The following is a 6,000-nucleotide window of genomic DNA, read 5'->3' on the forward strand; positions in this document are numbered from 1 at the left end:
GGAGGAGTGGGAAGGGTTGGAAAAGTTGGAAGAGTTGGAAGGTTTGGAAAAGTTGGAAAGGTTGGAAGATTTGGAAAGTTTGTAAAGGTTGGAAAATTTGGAAGAGTTGGAAGTGTTTGGAAGGATAAAAGGGTTTGGAATGTTTGGAAGGGTTGGAAGAGTTTGGAAGGGTTGGAAAGTTTAAAAGGTTTGGAAGGGTTGGAAAGTTTGGAAGATTTGGAATGTTTGGAAGGGTTGGAAAGTTTGGAATGGCTGAAAGGGCTGGAAAAGTTGAAAGGGTTGGAAAGGTTTGGAAGGGTTGGAAGAGTTGGAAGGGCTGGAAGCTTTGGAAAAGTTGGAAAGTTTGGAAGGGTTGGAAGCCCATCTTGTTCCAACACTTTCCACTATCCCAGCTCACTCCAAGCCCCATCCAACCTGGCCTTGGACACTTCCAGGGATGGAGCAGACACAACTTCTCTGGGACACCTGTGCCAGGGCCTCCCCACCCTCACAGGCAGGAATTCCTTCCCAAAATCCCACCTCCCCCTGCTCTCGTTGAGTTCAAAGCCACTCTCCCTTATCCAAAGTCCCTTCCCAGTGGTGAAGTGCCCAATCTGCACTCACTGAGCTTCCAAAGATCCCAAAATTCACACCAATATTGAGTCCTCAAAATTATTAAAATCCATCTGCAAAAAATCTGTAAAACAGGAAATCTGGGTAAAATCTGCTGCAGGAAACCACAGGAAGATGAAGAGGGTGGAACGTCCTAGAGCAGTCATTTTTGCTTGGTGATAAGGGCTGTCTCCTTCCTTAAAGAATTCTGTAATTCCAAAAGAATCCTTCTGGGAGATCAGATTCCCTGGACAAGAGGCAGAAGGTGCAAATCCTTTGTTGGTGGACAAACGTTGTCCCTGTCTCTCAAAGTTCTGCTGCCCTGGGAGCCTGGGAGAGGCAGCACCGCTGATCCAAAAGCAGAGGGGAAATTCTTGGAAAAGATTCCAAAGTGGCAGCGGGTGACTGGAGACCCTGGAATACCACATGGAGAAAATTGTCTGACCCTTGTGGGGAAGAGAACAGGGAATATTCCAGAGCCAGGAGAGCTCGGGGTGGGTGTTTCACCTGGGGAGCTGGGATATGGATCTCCTGATTCCATGAATCCCTGAACTGCCTGGCCTGGCCTTGCTCCCACTGGATCTGGGCAGACTGTGCTCCTTGATGACCTCAAGTTTCTCCAGGTGAGGATGAGGAGACACCAAGGGTAAACAAAACCACCATTTTTAATTCTTTGATATAATTTTGACTCATTAATGATGAGCCTTTGGGCAGGAATCAGGACACTCCTGATGTTGTTCCCATCACCCTGGCCTGTCCTGGCCTTGGTCCCACTGGATCTGGGCAGAATGTGTTCCTTGATGACCTCAAGGAGTGGTGTCTCTGCAGGTGACGATGAGGAGACACCAAGGATAATCAAAGATGCCATAATTAACCCTTCAATATAATTTTGACTCATTAATGATGAGCCTTTGGGCAGCAATCAGGACACTCCTGATGTTGTCCCCATCACCCTGGCCTGTCCTGGCCTTGTTCCCACTGGATCTAAGGTAGAATGTGCTCCTTCATAACCTCAAGGAGTACAAAGTGGTGTCTCTGCAGGTGAGGATGAGGAGACACCAAGGACAAACAAAGACACCATTTTTAACTCTTCGATATAATTTTGACTCTTTAACCCTTCGATATAATTTTGACTCATTAATGATGAGCCTTTGGGCAGCAATCAGGACACTCCTGATGTTGTCCCCATCCTGCAGCTCCTCTGGGATCAGTCTCCAACTTCAAGGTGACGTCCCACACCAGCACCAGCCTGTCCTTGGCCTGGAGTGCCACGGCCGCTGCCACCAAATTCAAACTCAGCTGGAGCCCCGTGGGAGCAGGAAAAGGTGAGCAGGGAAAGCACATTCCAGGAACTGGGATGGTGTTCACAGGGGTCCAAGGGTGAGGGAAGAGACGAGGAGCTGACTCCATGTTTCACAAGGCTGATTTATTATTTTATGATATATATTACATTATAACTATACTAAAATATTAGAAGAAAGGATTTCATCAGAAGGCTGGCTAAGAATGGAAAAAGAAAGAATGATAACAAAGGTTTGTGTCTCAGACAGAGAGTCCGAGCCAGCTGGGCTGTGATTGGCCATTAATTAGAAACAATCACATGAGACCAATCCCAGATGCACCTGTTGCATTCCACAGCAGCAGATAATCATTGTTCACATTTTTTTCCTGAGGCCTCTCAGCTTCTCAGGAGGAAAAATCCTAAGGAAAGGATTTTTCAGAAAATGTGTCTGTGACACAGCTGCACCTTCCCAAATTCCTGACCCGGTCCTGGGGGGTTGGGAAAGAGATCCCACAGCTGGGAAGCCTGGTCCTGTGGCAGGTCCTTCCTCCTCTTTGTTTTCATGGTTTTATTTATGGAGATAATCCCCAGAGCTCTGGGCAATGCAGCAATTTCCTCTGGAGGAAGGAAGTGAGCTCCAGGCTCTGAAATATCCCTGTTTTTCCAGGAAAACAGGTTGCCAGGACTCGATACCTGGGCAGCAGAGTGCTGGCCCATCGGATTGAGCAGCTGGTGCCCAACACCCTGTACAGGGTCGGTGTCCGGGCTGTGTTCAGCAGGACCGAGGGGCCTGAGGTGACCCTGACTCACCTCACAGGTGAGTCCTGCTGGGAAAATGTGGAATTTTCTTCACTCAGGATCACCGAATGTGGTGGTGTTCACATGGATTCCAGGATAAGGGAAGAGACGAGAATCTTGACTCCATGTTTCAGAAGGCTGATTTATTATTTTATGATATTGTATTATATGAAAAGAAAATTATATATTAAAACTACACTAAAGAATTAGAGAAAGGATTTCATCAGAAGGCTTGCAAGGAATAGAAAGGAATGATAATAAAATCTTGTGACTGACCAGAGAGTCTGAGACTGTGATTGGCCATTAATTACAAACAACCACATGAAACCAATCACAGATGCACCTGTTGCATTCCACAGCAGCAGATAACCATTGTTTAAATTTTGTTCCTGAGGCCTCTCAGCTTCTCAGGAGAAAAAGATCCTAGCTAAAGGATTTTTTCATAAAATATCATGGTGACAGAAAATCTCTCCTTCAGTTTGGGAGGCAAAGCTTGGATTGGTCTTGGGCACGGGATTGGCCCAGTTGGTTAAAGCCTGGTGATAAAAACACCACAGATTCGGGTTCAATACTTGTGTTCATCCCTTTAAGAGCTGGACTCCATGATCCTGGTGGATCCAGCTCAGGATATCCTGTGGGTGGGGGAGGCACGAGCAGCCCTCACTGCTGGTGGCAATAATCCATGGCTGTTCCCATGGGAGGGAGTGGACTCGTCCTTCTGGCACGTTGGACAATCCTGGATTTATCAATGCAATTCCTAGAGTTTTTTATCCAAAACCACCTCAGGAATGCAGGAGTCTCTGCAGGGTCTCTCACCAGCTTGCACTCTTGGGGTTTTGGGAATTCCTTGGGTTGTTGTCACTACAGGACACAAAACAACACAAGAACACACACTGCTGCTCTCAAGGTGAAAAAAGGGGAGTTTATTTTCTGACTCCAACATTTATAGTTTTCCAAAAGTAACAGTGGATTGGAGGGTGACAGTGCCACCTCTCCAATGACACTGGGCAAACCAACAGCCCATCAAATTTCTCCTCCTCCATAAAAGAATGCAAAACAATGACTTATTTACAGAAAGTTCGTTACAAGAATGTAAACATCAGAAGGCTTAGAAAATCTTTAAAAATCAGGGCTACAGGTTGTGGCTCTTCCTCTTCCAACATGGAATTCTGGCTCCTTTCCATGTCTTATTTGCCTGATTCCATCTCAGTGAGATTTTTGTGGAATTTGGAGATGTGTCTGGAGGATCCATCCTCTCCTGGAGTTCTTTTCATGTCCCTCTGTGTGTTACCAGTTTGGTGTGGGTGGTGAGAGATGTCAGGCTGAAATTCCTCACCTTGGATTCCATGGATCCATTAGGAATTTCAGCCTGGAATCCTGGATAATGTGTGGAAAGTAGGTATCGAATCCATGCCCAAATTCTCCTCCTCTACCACAGCTTGGAGCCATGGTGCTGCTCTGGGACCGAGCTGAAATCTTATCCTGGTTCATTTTTCCAGCTCCTTCTGGAGATTCCAGCCCCATCCCGGCCATCCAGGACCTGAGGGTTACCGACGCTGGTGTCAACACTTTGAAGCTGGCTTGGAAAAGGCCTCCTGGGATCAGTCACTACAAGATATCCTGGGAGCCCCCCAATGGTGAGAATCCCAATCCTTGGTCAGGGAGCACGAGGAACCCACAAAAATGGGGAGTTTGGCTCAGGAAATTCCTTTTCCATGGGTGGTTGAGGTAGGTGAGGCTTCTATGTCCACAGGGTTGGACTCCTCTAAACAAGCCCTGAGCTAAGATTTAGGCTCTAACCAAGGGTATAAATATAGCTGGGATTTGGGAATTCCAAGAATTAGCTCTTTTCCACATTTATGACCTCATCTCGCCTCTGCCTATGCCTCAGTTTCTGATGAAATCCTTTCTTCTATTCTTTTAGTGTCATTTTAATATAGCATTTTCTTTTAATATAATATATATCATTAAATAATAAATTTTTGCAGGGGTCCCAGCACGAGGGAAGAGATGAGGATCTGACTCCATGTTTCAGAAGGCTGATTTATTATTTTATGATATATATTATATTAAAAGAAAATGATATATTAAAACTACACTAAAAGAATAGAAGCAAGGATTTCATCAGAAGGCTGGCAAGGAAAAAGAATGGAATGATAATAAAATCTTGTGACTGACCAGAGAGTCTGACACAGCCGGACTGTGATCGGCCATTAATTAGAAACAACCAACATGGACCAATAAAAGATGCGCCTGTTGCATTCCACAGCAGCTGATAATTATTTTTTACATTTCGTTTCTGAGGCTTCTCAGCTTTTCAGGAGAAAAAATTCCTAATGAAACGATTTTTCATAAAATATGTCTGTGCCTCAGTTTCCCCGTGGGCAGAATGAGTCCCTAAGTGTCCTCCCTGGCCAGGTCCTGTCAGGTGTGCGTGAAGCTGCTGTAACCATGACTGTTACACTTCCCTTTCCATGGACACCACGTGTTTTTTGGGATGTCTCCTCTCAGGTGACTCGGAATCCTCCCAGCTGCTCCCGGCAGAGGCCGTTCCCTTCACGATCCCCAAACTGAGGGACAACACCACCTACACCATCTCCGTGTCTGCAGTGGGAAAGGGGCAGCAGGGAAACCCCACGGTCCTCACGGCCAAAACCTGTGAGTGTGGGATTCAGGGATTGGGATAACAGCATCTCCGTAGGGGAATGAAAGAAAATGGGCGGTTTGGGCTGATGGACACCTTATTCCTGGAATTCCAGGATGTTTTGGGTTTCATGGATTGGGATAACGGCATCTCCATAAGGGACTGAAGGAAAAAGAGCAGTTTTGGTTGATGCACGCCTTATTGCTGGAATTCCAGGATTTTTTGGGTTGGAAGGGGCCTTGAAGATCATCCACTTCCAACACTTTCTGTAGGTTGCTCCAAGCCCTATCCAACCCAGCCTTGTTTCTTCTCAGATCCCACCAAAAACCAGATATTGATCCTTTCTTCTTATTACCAAGAAATATTGGGATTTCCCCATCTTCCCCTGCCAATAACTCCCATTTTTGTGGCACATTGTCTTGGAATTCCCTCTTTATGCAATACCTTGACCTTTTCCAGCAGGTAAAGACCAGCATCCCTCATGAGTTGTGCCAAAATGGGCAGGTTTGAAATCAAACTGAGGAGAAAATCGGGGATGTGGAGCCAACACTGGGATTTCAGGGAGCATCTGGGAAAAAAACCACAGGAAAAACTTCATTACTCATTCCAAAACCTCAAGTTTCAGTCAGTTTAGAGTCCAGACTGAAGATCTGTCAAAATTTCCCCCAGTTCCCACCAAATGAGA

This window comes from Ammospiza caudacuta, chromosome 5, assembly GCF_027887145.1.
Source record: "Ammospiza caudacuta isolate bAmmCau1 chromosome 5, bAmmCau1.pri, whole genome shotgun sequence".
In the NCBI taxonomy this organism is placed as follows: domain Eukaryota; kingdom Metazoa; phylum Chordata; class Aves; order Passeriformes; family Passerellidae; genus Ammospiza; species Ammospiza caudacuta.